This window comes from Centruroides vittatus, unplaced genomic scaffold (genome assembly GCF_030686945.1).
Source record: "Centruroides vittatus isolate TY-2023 unplaced genomic scaffold, ASM3068694v2 scaffold_861, whole genome shotgun sequence".
Lineage (NCBI taxonomy): Eukaryota > Metazoa > Arthropoda > Arachnida > Scorpiones > Buthidae > Centruroides > Centruroides vittatus.
The window spans coordinates 11,057,750-11,073,978 of NW_027122718.1; the positions used below are offsets into that span (position 1 = coordinate 11,057,750).

Below are 16,229 nucleotides of genomic sequence, written 5' to 3' on the forward strand. Positions count from 1 at the left end.
TTTCTCCTATTTGACAAAACAGTGAGCTATTCTGAAGTATTGTGTATTGCCAAAATATTGCCTTTGACAAGACCCAAGAAAAATTAAATTTTTGATGACTGACATATACTGTTCTAAGAAACTTTAGTCCCACAGTTCTTTTTGCATGGAAAAGTTTGCATTTGTCATTTCTGAGTCCTTGCAGCCACTGTTGCTGTCTTCCTCTTCAATGTCCACATATTGTTTAGCACCTTTAACTCATGACAGACTTTCGTAGAATTCTTATTCTCTGCCTTCTGCAGGAAAGCTGACAACTTCAAGCAGTCCACAAGTTTCCAGTATAGGTACTGGATCTTTGTAGGTTTGTGGCAATGTTAAGTCATTGATCCACTTCCTAGTGCTTCTAATCAGAATACTTTTGTATGGCCCAGAATATGTGTCATAAATTTGAACAGCCTCTTCATCTTCAGTGACTTTTATAATCCTTGCTGACTTCAGATTCAACTTTTACTTAATAAACAGGTGATGTTTACATACCTGCAATCAGGAGCCACGACATATGTTCCCATTCTCTTCCTTTTGTGGTTTGTGTGACTAATTCTACGAACTTTGGCCTCTCAGATAACATCATCTTTCTTGACTGCAAACACCTACCAATATCAAACACCTTCAGATTATTGCAATCTAGAATACTATGCTTTTCAATGTAGTTGGCCATCATTTAAGTCACCTTTTTCACAAAAACAGCAATATCCCTGACAATTATTGTTTTTGTAAATAAATCTTGACATACTGACATGTGGTTTTCGTAATAACTCAAAATCTTTCATATAGAATATCTCTGTTGGCATATGCTGTTGTTGAATAATATTTCATGGTCAAGTCACCCATCATTAGAGTTGCCAGATGCAATGAAAAGTTCATTTTTTCCCAATTTTGATATTTGTTTTTGCAAAAAAAGGCCTCAATTACATTTCAGTGTGCATGTAGAAAAGATATTATTTCTGTTTTCCAGTATGTGTCGTAGTTTAATTTAAATCAAATTAATTAATAAAAATCATGTTAATTGACATTCATGTAATGTAAATGGCATTTAAGAGTTCATGTTTAAATATGCTTAAGTTAAATTAAATGACAAAAATTTATTGATATAATACTATATACTGTATTATAATATTAATATTTATTAACACTAGATAGCCAGTTAATTAAAACTAAAAATAATAATTAAAACTGGCTTTTACACCAAAACTGAAACTAAAACTAAAATTAAAAACAAAATTAATTAATCAATTAAAATCATCAAAATCGAATCAATCGAAACATAATATTTTGGATAAAGTACTTGTCTGATTGATGTAGTTATATTTCATGCAAGCAATCCCAGTTGAATCTGTATTTATAACACTTCTTTGTAAAGTGTTTGTTTTGATTTTGGTTGGTGGTAATGGAACAGTTTGTTATTAACCTTTCAGCAGTAGGATAGTCAGGTATGGTGCTATCCCAAAGTAGTGGAGAATATACCTGGGAAATTTTTGAAGTATTTTTTCACGCATTTTTTCTCATTACTGTTTTGGAAAAATATTTTGTAAACGTTATGTCTAGTAAAGAAAAGTCTTTTTTATTGTTATGTAATTCATTTTTTATGTGAATTTTTTTTTCGTGGTAGTTTTTGGTGATACCCCCAAAAGAATGTAGCAGATATATACGTCCCTCGCCACTGCAACACTATCGCCCTCAACGTATATATACGTCCCTCACTGCTGAGTGGTTAATATGTATATCCAGAATATAGATAGATATAGATAAAACATTATTATAATACCTTATAGGCATTTTTATGCATGAAATAGAGCTGAAAAGGTAAAAAAAAAGTTTTATTTTGGGGGGTCACAAACAGATTTAATCCATTTTTATTGTTTCTTATGGAAAAATTTTAGTTTTAGTTTTAGAACAAATCGATTTTTGAACAACTTTTAGGAATAAATTAAGTTTGAAACTGGAGGATTGACTGTATTTCCAACTATGACAGTGATCTAACTATACTTCTAAAATAGTAATCCATATAGTTTTAAACAAATGTTCTGTTCCATTTTTATCCAATGATGATAAGAACAGTTTCAATAAATCAACTTAATACTTACAAATTTCTACTTTTACAATTGTATATACTATTAAATTAACATCTAGAGACAGTTTTATTATTATTTTATTTACAAATATGATGTATAGTATCATTATATGTTATTTAATTTAACTTAAATCTAATGTACGAGTTACAAATGTATACAAAATATAAACATCCAAACCCAATAGTTATATATTAAAGCCAAACAGTTGCCAAATTATATTGAGCTATATTACTACTACTATTATTAATATAAATGTAAATGTTACAAATGTAAATGAAATTATTAAATGCTTGAATTCTAAGAGATCAAAAATAAAAATCATTTGCTAAATAATGATTTTTTTGTAATTTTTAAATAATATTTCAACTAGCAGGAACTATCAAAATCTATGGTTTTATTCAATTAAAATTTGGCTTTCTACACAAAAATCACAGTACAGCAAGTGTTTTCTAGACTGTTTGCTGGCAATTTGGTATCTACCTGTTTTCTGGTACCCTGAGGCTTCTCCAACAGGTTCTCTCTCCCAATGGCTTCTTTCAATTTTGCATCTGGTCTCAGGTGGCAATTTAGCAATCCTAAGTCTAACTTCAACTGTTGGAGTTTCAGATTATCAATGAGGATAGTATCAACTTGCCTCATAGCAATCTCATTGGCTATTATAAAACTCTAACTTATCAACAGTTGTATGTTCAAATTTATTCTTCTTTTAGTTGGTAGATTTGTCAAGAAAGCTATCAAGTAATGAATTGGACAGTTATGAAATAATAGTAAAATAAAAACAGAGATTGGTACTAAAAGTTGATAGATGGTACTGTGGTCAATATTGACAAAATTAATTTATTGAAAAAATAATGCAAAATGTCTTAATGTGTAATTACCAAACAAAGCAGAAATTTACAGTTGTGGTGAGCAATAGGTTGTTCAAACAGTGGAATGGTTTTTACCCTGAAGAATTTTGTAAAGTGGTGCGTGATTGCGGATATTTACCCTGTCAAGTTTTTAAATGCAGATCAGACAGCCCTGTATTGGAAATGTATGCCTGACAAAAGTTATGTAGCTAAAGAGGAGGCCAAGATGCCAGACTTCAAACTGGCTAAAGACTGGGTTTCTCTACTCTTCTGTGGTAATAGTGCTGGGGATTTCAAAGCTAAAGCAGTGCTTATATACCGCCCTGCCTGACCCCATGCTTTTAAGAACATAAGCATATTAACTCTCCCTGTGCATTGGTGTGCTAACAAAAAAGGATGGATGACAAAAGTGATCTTTGAAGAGTGTTTATGACCCAATTCTGTGCTGAGTTAAAAGAATACTGTGCTAAGAAAAATATTACTTTTAAAGCAATTCTTCTCCTAGATAATTGTTCCACTCCCCTACCAACTTAAATGACCTCCAGAGTGAGATCAAATTTATCTTTATCTATCTTCCACCTAACACAACCTCACTTTTGCAGCCAATGGACCAGGAAGTGATGGACACATCTAAGCTTATGTATCTTGACCTTACCTTTGAGGCAATACACAAGGCATTGTCAGACAATAAGAAACTAACAGTGCAGCAATATTGGAAAAAATTTAACTTTCTTGATGGTGTTTCCTTCATTGTCAAGACATGGAAAGCAATAAATGAAGCTTACTTTCTGAATGGATGGTGCAAGTTATTTCCTGACAACTCCAGACTTTGGTGGATTTGAGGGAGATCATATGACTCGAGACCTGAACAGGGCAAAGACATTACCTGGGGATGACTTTTAAGAGCTAGAACCAAATGACATCATGGATGTGATAAAAGCTCGAGAGAGAATTATCAGGTCAGTCCATAAGTTAGTGCGTATTTTTATCTACAAAAAAGCAGCAAAAAATTTTAATTAAATTTTATTTCAATCTATAATGTATTCGCCATTATTTTGTACAATTTCTTGCCATTTTGATGGTAGCTTTTTAATCCCATCTTCATAAAATGATTTCGGTTTTGAATCAAAATATTCAGAAATAGCCTTTTTTACATTGTTCTCATCCTCAAAAGTTTTCCCTTTTAAAAAATTCTGCAAACTGCAAAAAAGATGATAATCACTAGGAGCAATATCTGGCGAATATGGTGGATGAGGTAAAATTTCCCAGTTGTAGCTTTCAAGTTTCTGTACAGTTATTTTTGCAGCGTGTGGTCTGGCAATATGCTGCAAGAGAACCTGCTTTCTGTTCACTAACGACGGTCGATTTTTTTTCAATTTTTCATTTAAACGCTCTAATTGCTCACAATACATTTGAGCTGTAATTGTTTGATTAGGTTCTAACAGCTCAAAGTGAATTACACCTGACATATCCCACCAAACAGACAAAATAATTTTTTTTGGATGCAACCCACCTTTTGCAGTCGGTTTTGGCTGCTTGTCGCAATCCATCCATTGTCTTTTTCTCGTCACATTATTATAGAGGATCCATTTTTCGTCTCCAGTAACCAGCCTACCAAGAAAAGGTTCTAAAGCAATACGGGATAAAAGAGACGTGCAAATGTTTACACGTTGTTGTCGGTTAGCTATTGACAGTTCATGTGGTATCCATTTTCCTAGCTTTGAAACTTTTCCGATTTGTTGTAGGTGTCTATGAACAGTTCCATGGGATGAATTTAAACGTTCCGCAATTTCATCAACTGTTAAAGATGGTTCTGCTTCAACTAGTGCAGAGAGAGCATCATCATCAAAGTCAACGGGTCTTCCAGTACGAGCCTTATCCTCCACACTAAAATCATTGTTTCTAAATCTTTCAAACCATCTCTGCGCAGTCCTTGGACTAATTACAATTTGATTATGTACAGTATTTATTTTTTTGGCTGCATTTGTAGCATTCTCACCACTTAAAAATAAAAAGTATAAAACATGTCTTTTATATTCATCAGTTACTTCCATTTTAACGAAAATAAACAACTGAAATGTTCACAATTCTGAACAGTATTATATGAATGAGATCCAATTTAACACTTCAGTGTAAAAATTATCATATTAGAGACTGCCATTTTTAACAGCAAAACAAGATTTTTCTCAAGGTCATAAAAATGCCCATGGACTGTCCTGATAAATGACACAGAGGTCATAGAGTTAATGGATGAAGAATGGGATAACCCAGGTATAGATGAGGTTGATGATAGTGATGACCATCAGACCCTAGTCCAACATTAACCATGTCAAACCTAAATAAAATAATGTTCCTCTATGAGCAGTTGACCAATCTCATACATGAAGCTGACCCAAGTTTTGAGAGAATCACTGACTGCTATTTTAGATTGCGGAATTGCACCTACAAAGAAATTTATACTAAGAAATTTATAGGGAACAACAAGCAGCAAGTAAACAGTCAACGATAACTACTTTCTTTAGAAGTTTTTCTGCTTCTCCATTGCCAGCTCCATCACCCTCGCCAGTTCTACCACCATCTCCAGCACTTTACCTACACCACTCCAGCAGAGAGAACCAATATCTGGCCCTTCTGGAGTCATGTCTTCTATCCCTCATGTCACAGACATTGACTCTAATGCAGACTCTCCAGACATTTCCTTCAGCAAGTAGTGATACATAATGACCGTGACAGAATCAAGGCCCAGTGAGAAGGAGCTGCGCAAGCAAGCCAGTAAGTGTTATGATACATACTTTTCACTGTCATTATTATTATTTATTGATAATTTCATATATGTATTATTAAATTTTACTGTAAATGTTATTCTAACCATGATGCAATATCATTACATGTGTTAAAAACTATTTGGTGGTGATATTTGGGTAAGTTGGAAGGCAGCTTGGGGTCTTGGGATGAAACCCTATTTTCCCATAGGTTCTATTATTGAATCATCACTATTTTGCTTATCAGTGTTATTCTGGAACCAAACCCACGTGATAAACAAGGATAGATGAATTATGAAAAATTCTTATGAAATGACATCCTTTATTTTAACAATATGCAATACATTTTTTACAAACTTGAAATATGTTAAATTTTTTCCTAAGTTATAATCAATCACCATCCAGTAAAGGAAATTTATGTGCAACAAATGACCATATTTAAAGGCCTTTATTTGAAGGATTTTCATAATGATTTTGATTAACTTATTTTTAAAAAAGTTAAGTTATTAGTATCAATCAAAATGATCTTGAAAAAACATTTAAGGCTTGTAATATTATATACATTTAGAAAAGATAACACTGCAGTTACGATGACAAACAATATTTGTAGTGTGTATGGCAGAAGTCATAATTAAATTTAAAGATAAAAATTTCATTCTTACAGATGTCCCTCGATCTGGATGATCTTTTGGCACACAGAATGTCGCAAAAAGGTAAAATTATCTACATTAAGAAATTAAAGAAAAACTTAGGAGTGTTGCAATCAACAGCAGTTAGGCAGTTACAGCAACAAGTGTGTAAGTAAAGATAAACAAGTGTGGGATATGAGTTCTTCATAACCTTACTGACCTGTTTGGTAAAACAGGATTGTTTGGATCAATTATCCACATGCATTTCACTTCTTAATATATAAGAACCAACCCCATTTCTAGACAAAATAGTAACTAGGGATGATAGTTGTAAGAAACAAACATTATATAATTATGCCATTTATAAAAGATAGTGGTTAAATCAAAAGGCTATTCCAGCACAAGAACCCAAAGCAATGCCTTCATCCTTGAAAGATGTTGCATGATGAGTCATGAGGCAAAAACTGCATTTTGAGTTGTTGAATCCAAATGAAACAGTAAATGTTACTTATACTGTCAGCAATTGGAAAGACTTTGTAAAAAACTCCAAGAAAAATGTTCAATTTAAAAGAGTGTTATTTTGTTATATAACAACACTCAAGCCTACATTGCAATAGCCTTCCAACAAAAATTATGACAGCTTAATTGGAAAGTTCTCTTTCATCCTCCTTATAATCCTGATCTGGCATTTACAGACTATCACCTCTTTCAATCTCTTCAAACAATCTTAATGGAAAAATTTTAAATTACAAGATAACCAGAAGATTATAGGAATGAGTTTTATAAGAAAAGCATATGAGAAAGTTGTAGATAGGTGAAAAAATGTCATAACTAATGAAGGATTATTGGGATATTGGATTAAATAAATTTACTTTTTAATGTTAATATGGTCTACTATAATTTAGGAGAAAAACACAATAAAAAAATAAACTTGCTTTGCTGCAGTTTTATGTTGATAGTTTTATTACTTGTTTTTTCTAGTTATGGATTAATTAAATACAAAAAATTAGAGAAAACATTTTAAAAGATAACACTTCCAAATGACACTTAGGAAATGCCATGTTATGCACGAAACTGCACAATGCATTACATCAGATCGCAAGCTTTTAGAATAAACAAAATACTTACATTGACATAACCAAATAGCAAACATAATAATACATCAAAAGCTTGCAAGCTATTACTCAGGAACATTGTAGATGACATAGAAAACAATGTAGACAAAACATATTATGGTACAACTATAATCATAGTTGAAACAATCCATTACATCTGATTAGACATCACATTCATTGACAAACAAAACAAAATCACATACATCATAGATATAGCTGTACCAAACACCCACAACATACAAATACATATACTGAAAAAAAATCTTGCTTGGGCATAATACTGTATACATTACACAAAAGTTTAGAAACATCAGGACTTTATAATGGCACATACAATACATTATACTACACACAGTTGGCATGCTAAACACATCACATAGGAAATTCTTAAACACACAAATACAGGAACAATACATAAACAAAATAACAGCTTTGCCTACAGGAACCTTTGCTTTCATCTAGCATAGCACTAGCCACCAGTATTAACAAAGTAGGATATATTCCACCAACATAGTAAAAGTATGAAGTAATAATAATATCTAATAAGAATAATCAAAATTTTTGCTAGAAAATGCATATCTCAGATATTTGATTTGCTATTTTGTTAATAGTTTATAAATTTTATTTTTCTTCATACCTAAAAAAACCAATCTTTAACATATATTATAGAAAACTAATATAAAGTTGTGTACAAAACTTATGATCAGTCATAATCAGTTATAATTTTTATTTTATCTATACAAATATGTTTGTTCACGACTAATCTAAATCTTTACATACAATATAATTTTAAATGTTTTTTTTTCCTGAAAGTAACTTCTGATAAGTAACTGCTGATTCATTATTTGCAATACTATCAATATAAGAGGAAGGTTCAACTTCTGTCTGGAATTTCAGTACTGGCAACAGAACTGTATGTGTGCATCTTATATACCATAAAATCTGGTATATAAAATTCATTCCCATTTTAGCAGAGATTATTTAGGTCAAGTATTTAATGTATTTAAATAAATAATCTTGCATCTTTAGTACTCAACCCCAAAATTCTGGTTTAAAAAAAAAAAGTAAAATTAGAATGAGCATCTAGTTCATCATGGAAAAAGAGAAGTTTAAAAATATTCTTTAAGATTAAAACTTACCATTAAACATGAATACATGCAAAAGATACTTAGTTATAAAAATGTCTCAATAATATGTTTGCTTAAACAATAACATTTTTATTCAAAAGTTAGACCAGGTAGAATCTACTGAACCTATAGTCTACTGAAGGTCATTTGGGAAATTCATTGACCTAATGATGATCACAACTTCACATATAGTCAATGTTTTGAGCCTTATTTTTGGAGAAAAGTTGTATCTTATATAAAATAAAAGATAGTTTAAATTTACATTTCTTTCTCTAGATATTACTCTCCACACTGACACTTCATCATTTTAGCAATGATACTACACCTGCAGAATAAGTCTTTTGGCTGATATCAAAGCATGGTCTTGTGCATGGCAGAAGTGATCAACAGACTTGGTTAAGAAATTCTGGATCACTCAGCTTACAGTTAGAATCTGTCACCGTGCAATTATCACCTGTTGACCCTTTGAAGAAAGGTTTGGGAGACAGATTTACCCAGAATGCTGAAGTCATAGAGTTTGTCTCCAAAACTAGCCAGATGCTCTGCATAAATAGTATTGTTACCAAAACGATGAGAGAAGTGTCTGCATGTAAAAGGGAAGTACCTAAAGAAAGAAACAAATCAAAACTATGTGGCACATAGAGTTCCATCACCATTACTGAAATGCTAGCAGGCAGAAATTGAACCATCCTTATATATATACACTTTATATGTATAAACATGTATTAGTTTTTGTGATAAATATTTTTGCAATGTTCATTAATTTTGAACTCTTGATAAAAAAAATACATTTCTTTCATCTAAATAACACATTTGTTTATGCCAAACAATTGCCACATTACATTGGGCTATAATAATGCTACTAATTACTAATTAAATGTCAAGTAATTTGACTAGAGAGCTCAAATTACAATTGTTTGGCATTAATTAATCTAAAAATTAGATTAATGGATATGTATACATATAAATAACATCATCTCAAAGCCCAAGTAGTATATAATACAATGCCAAACGATCGCCTAAATATATCGGGCTATAGCATGGCTAGTTATAACATGGATATGTATACATTTATTTGTAATTTGCATATTTGCATTGTAATAAAAATTCAAATTCAAAAGTTGAATATGTAAGTTTTAATTGGACATGAAATCATTACATAGTATTAGATTGCACACTGTTTTGTGTCTTGAATGCTCTTGTTTAGATTGAATGCTATAATTTGACATCATCACATTCTTTTGGAGTGCTTTCCTAATTCAGACAGAGACTACAGAGATTTTTTTATAAACTAATGGAGCACACAAAATTGTTAAATTAGTTCATAATATTTATATTATTGCTTAAACTTTTATCAAGAATTTTACTGAAAATCTAAAGAAAATAATAAACTGTTATCATCATTATTATTAAAGTGATTATATGCCAGAATTTCATACTATAATACAATTTTCTCATTTGTTTGATTAAAAAACTTTAATCTAATCTAAAAAAATATTGATAAAGTAATAAAAAATTTTTTCTAATGATACCAAATAAATATGAGTTTTCAACAATTGACAAAATATGAATTTTTTATGATTACAAGAAGAATTTAATACTCTATTCTGATATAAGTTTCTGAATAAGTTCTTTAGTTCGAGAATAATTGCTAAAAGCAATTGAAAATATTCATTTTTCTCCATTGTTGTTTACTAGAAGAATTTTAGCATATCCTATGATAGATATAACAACAATTCTAGAAATTACACAAGATCAGAATAAATTTTGTATGATATAAACTATATAAAGATTAATTTATATTCAATAAAAAACTTTAACCATCTAAACACAGTTCTCTGCTTCTTTTGGAGATTATTGGTGGCTTTAATAAAATTTCATTGAAGAAATCTCAATTATCAATAATTTTTATCATTTCTATCTAAAGAAAAATAAACTTTTGTTGCTTTTACTTTTATATAATATCATTATGTACGTTCTTTATAATATAATAAATAAGACACAGACATTAAAAACACTTTAAAAAATTTCATGTTGAAATCACCATTTTTCAAAATATCTCTTTAATCATTAATATTTTAATAAGCCAGGAATTGATAATCATTTAATAAAGATATTGCTGTAATTTTATGATTTTAATTCAATATCCAACTGTGATGATGATGTTAACCATTCAGTTGTTGCCGACCCTTGGTCACCGTATGGATAACACTTCTCCAAAGCTGTCTGTGCCTGACAACTTCCTACAGCTGCCACATTGTCATGCCACAATTAGCCTTAATCATGTCCAGCCAGCAAGTTCTTTGTTGTCCTCTTTGCCGAGAGCTGCTGATATATCTCTGCATATCTTTTTCCAGTCCATTTGCATGCATAATGTGCCCAAAATATGAAAGTTTTTGTTTGGTGATCTTGGCATCTAATGTCATTTTTGGTTTGACACATTCCAGAATAGTCTGGTTTGTGATATTTGTTGTCCAGGAGATGTAGAACATTCTTCTCCAGCACCATAGCTCAAAGGCATCTATTATTCTTCTATCAGCTTTTTTAACAGTCCAGCTCTCACATCCATATATCATTATGGGAAAAGCAATTGCATTTATGAGTCTGTATTTGGTTTTAGTGTTTTTATCTTTCTACTATTCAATAATAATAATAAAAACAATTCAAAATGATATATATGAAAAATTAACAGAATAAAAATTCAGTGTTTCAAAAAATAAAGTAATAACAAAATTAATTAAATGTTTAAAGTAAAATTCATAATCTTAAACTTCAATTTGTTAATGTATTATAATTTAAAAGAGAACACCTCATTATAAATACAACAGATCCTATTCTTATGACATAATTGATTCCCAGAAAATCAATTATCATTAAATGAGCCAACATAAATCAAATTCTAATTCCCATAGGTTCAATGTCATAAATTAAAGTTTTATTTTTGGAAATATATTTTTAATCATATAACAGATTCAAACGTGGTTAATTACAATATTTAAATATGACATTTCATACAATCATAACAAAAAACTTATACCAGTTTTAAAAGCAGTAATAGCAGCAGTAAAAACAGTTTACAAAGTGAGCAGTTACAAGCTGTATATATTAGTTGTAAAAACAGAGATCCATTGTATTAAAATATAAAATTTTTCCAATCTAAAAATAATGAAAATCCGATTTGGTTGGATTTTCATCATCTCTAAAATGGAAAAATTAAATAAACTTCAATGACTCGGGAGAAGATTATATATGAAGTTTAAACAATATTATTGTTACTTTGATATTTTAGCAATATTGATATACATTTTTCTTGTTATCGAAAGGTATTCAAACGAGACGTTCATTCTGAAACCTCTGAGAAGTTTTAACGTATAAAAATATATATTTTGGCACATTACATTAACATAATAACCGAGGAAAAAAAATAAACATCATCGAAATTTGATGATAAATAAAAACACAGTCAAAACGACACATCCAAGATTTAATAATAATAATAATATAATTACCACAATTGAAACTTTTATTCATCATCAAATTTCAATTTGTTTTTCTTAACAAAGAATGTAAGGTGTTGCTAGTTAGTTACAATAAAAACCTTCAGTTGTTTTATGACTTTGCAAAATCAATAAAACTAAGTCAGTTCCTATGTGAATGATTACTTAGAAGTACATCCAACTTTATTGTATATGAAAAGATTACAATATAAACAAATATTTCATGTTATTAAGTGCATTACATTGTAATGATGTTGATAATGATAATGCATTGATTGATGCTATTTGGATTGAAATATCAAAGTTTATAGTCTAAATCTATAAAAGTAAGTGCAGTCTTTTAGAAAAATAAGCTTTATATTTCTATTAAATTAATATAAAAAAAAACAATAATTTTGAATTCGAATGAATAGGTATTAAAATTTTGACGTAAATACAGAAAAAATAACGAGCGATTATTACTTACTTGGAATATTTAGTTTTAACAGTTGTTTCTAAAAATACAAATGCAATTTCACAACATTGTCAACGAAATATATCGATAATTATAAATTTATTAGAATTCTATTTTCCAATAAATTAACGCCACGTACGTCCATCTTTCACTCGACTCTAATAATCCCTCTAGTGACTAAAATAGATTACCTCAACTTGATAAACAATAACGTTAATTATCTCGAGAAATAATTTATTTTGGGGGTATAAATAATAACATATTTAATAAATAAATCTGAAAATTTTAATTTGTTATTAATCCGTATAAAATAGCTTTAATAGCGATAAATTTTTAACGTTTCATCTGGGAAAGTTTTTCGCGTCTTCCATTGACCGCTCTTATGTAATTGTTTGTACAGTACCTGAATATTTTAAAGTCAAGCTTGTAAATGGTGCCAAACTTTACCTAAAATAATAAAAAAGAAAAGAAGTAATTCGGATACTATCACGAAAACTTTAAAAATATATATATACATATAAACTGTATTTTATATTTACAACTCGTATTAAATTATTATAACTTTAATTGACAAAATTTAGTTTATTTAATTATTATTATTTTTTTTAATCGCATAATTAGTTTTGGTTTTTTTATTCTTACAATTTAAATAAAATTTTCTATATGAAATAATCCAGAGAAAATTTTTCTTTGCTTTAAAGTTGTATATTGCATAAATGCGTTATATCCAAACAAAAATATCTAAGATGTAAAAAAATTTCGCCATTTAAAAATTTATGACGATTTTGACGACATTCGAAATTTTTTCTAGAGGTTTTCCATTGATAAAGATAAGATTCGCGCTTGGAAGCGGTACCCACAAGATTTTTATCTATATTATTCTTTTCGCTTCCAAGCGCCAAGCTTATCTTTACCAAAGGAAAATTCCTAAGAAAAACTTTGACTGTCGTCTAAATTGTGATAAGTTTTTACTTGGCGAAATTTTTTTTACATCTCAGATGTTTTTGTTTGGATATCAACTGTAGTTTTCTCTCTCTCTCTCTCTCTCTCTCTGCTAGCGTCTGCAGTGCCAGATGAAGAAAAAGAAGAAAATACAGCTTTTTTGCTATTTTTACACTTTTTAATTGCTTATATTTCGTCAAGTGCTTTATAGAAAATCTTGAAATTTTGCACACTACCTAAAAAACAATTTTCTTTCGAACGGGATATTCGGAATTACTTCAGGTGTTTGGGATAGAAAACTCGACCCGCGAAAATCGGCAAATCTGATTCCTGTATATATAAAGTTAAGTCGGTAACATTTTAACTTGGCGGAGAGTCACTGCCGTGATTCCTGATATTTTAATGTTTGATATAATGCTTAATATACTGTAATTTTAAAATTTACAAACAATAATGATTGTGAAGCATTTACCTATTTTTCTCTTTCGTACATTTATCTGTTTATTGACTAGAAGAAGAATTTCTTTTTTTTTTTTTTTTTTTTTTGTGGGAATTTGATGCATATCCTTCCAATGGATGTATGACACTTTCATATTAACTTTCGTAAAAGTTTAGATTTTACACTTATAATAATACTTTTTATGTTGTATATATAAATTGAAATTTGTCGAAATATTCCAAATATTTCAATAAATGCACCCAAAATAATATAAACTAAAATACAGGTATCCCTCGCATAACTTTTTTTTTTTTTTTTTTTTTTTTTTGTAACTCTTTCCGCCCAGTGGGCACTAAGAGGGCCTCTTATAGCAAGCCCATTATGAGTTCGGCCAGGCCCACAATGGGGCTGCCGGGTGGTGAAGGACGGGGACCGACATATCCTGACGGACCACCCCCCGAAAAATTCCTGGGGATTTTTCGACCCGTCCGGATGCGATCCCGGGTCCTCCAGGGCGGCAGGCTGCTAACCTTGACCGCTCGGCCATCCGGCCGCTTCCCTCGCATAACTGGTAGATACGTACCGAATAAGTGCCGTGTTATTTTATTGATTTGAATGTAATCGAGAATCTTAATCATCACAAATATATTTACTTAATAAAAATTGAAGTTTGTAAGCTTCTGATTACTTTTTGATATTAATTTCGCCTAGAATTTTCATAGCGAGCACATACATTTATTTTGATTTGGTATTAATAAGAGCACGGCATTTAAAATTATCACTTTTATTCAGATTTTTAAGTCTCATGCTATATTTTCAGGATCATCTGTAACAGGTGATAAATTTTGCACGGATTTGAGACTATTTTTTTTTTTTTTTTTTTTAGTTTTGAATTCGGTAGGCGCTAAGAGGGCTTTTTTTAATCATTTGAGAGCGGCTGGATGGTGAGGGACGCGGGCCCAATTTAATTCAGGACATATCGACCGGGAATCTCATGAAAAATTCCTGAGATTCTTGATCAGGACTCGAATACAGGACCACAGAGCGGAAGATCGAGATATTTATCATCTTAGCCATGTAGCCATATAAGACGATTAATATTGATAGAATATTAATATCAGTATACTGTAATTGATACTGTAATACAAGCCAATATAAAACTCACTATATGTTTTGTTATTGTTGACCTATTTATTGATAAATCTATTTTCGTGGCAGATAAAAACAACACAGAAATCTGGCAACATAATGAGATTTTGTTATTAATTAGATTGTTGAAGAAAATTATAATAATTTTGATTTTTCAACAAAGAGAAGACTTATTAAAGAGTTTTATGTATTATTAAATTATTTTGTGTTTTTAGGACTATTTAAGATTTAATTACAAAGTGTATAAAATTGAAGTTAGTTTTGAGCAATGTGATATAAAATGGAAAGGATCGAGTACCGTGATACCTCGGTTTTCGTCGATAATCCGTCCGAAAACAATCGGCGAAATCTGAAACCGACGAAAACCGAGGCAATTATTTCCATATGAATCAATGTAAATCCAATTAATTCGTTCTAGACACTCCAAAATACATACCAAAAACGCATTTTATAGAGAATTAATATAGCGTTACGTACTAAAAGCAGTAAGAAATTAACATAAAAGACCAATTAGCATAAAGATAAAAGCATTAAGATGAAAACGATGGAATTGTTCGGCTAGACACGCGGAGTAATGCCTTGTCTTGTAGAAGCTAGTTGGACACGAGATTCTAGCCTATATCGCCCCCGTGGTAAAGTGTGACGTAATTGTCATGTAATAGTAGTTGTATGCGTTTATGATGGTCGCATCGAGGGGAATAATGCCTTCCAGGAAATCCGTTTAAGTGTCACTGGCCCCTATTCAGGCGTTACAGACGTGGAGAAAACTTCACGTGGCCAGCCCGCCCTGGCGAAGCGCGAACCCACGACCGAACTCCCAGTGTTCATGAAACGGAACCGTTGGCCAATGATGGGGCGTCGCGGGGTAATGTTCACACAACGAGAAATAACGCCACACTGCGCCGGAAAACGCGTGGGTCGCCCTTTGTTTTCGAAAATTAGCAGTGAGGTCACTTGAGCACGCCGACGAAATCCGAGGCAAACGACGAAAACCGAAACCGACGATAACCGAAGTCAACGAAAACCGAGGTATTGCTGTAATACAAAACAAAACAATGATTCAAACAAAACAGTGGAAACAGCGCCGTAACTAGCCTTTTATGCGCCCGGTGCGAGCATCTGTAACTACGCCCCAAAACTTGGTCCAGGTCATTTC

At 31.0% G+C, this 16,229-nt stretch overlaps 1 protein-coding gene across 2 annotated transcripts in view; it reads right to left on the reverse strand.

Annotated features, from left to right (window-relative positions):
• The window catches only part of LOC136990232 (protein sel-1 homolog 1-like), a 67,153-nt gene extending 54,438 nt beyond the window's left edge, over positions 1-12,715 (reverse strand). For both annotated transcript variants that reach the window (XM_067288621.1, XM_067288620.1), the window contains exon 1: positions 12,556-12,715. The gene's annotated coding sequence lies outside the window, so the exon portion shown is untranslated. The remainder of the gene's footprint in view (positions 1-12,555) is intronic.
• Positions 12,716-16,229: the final 3,514 nt, after the last annotated feature.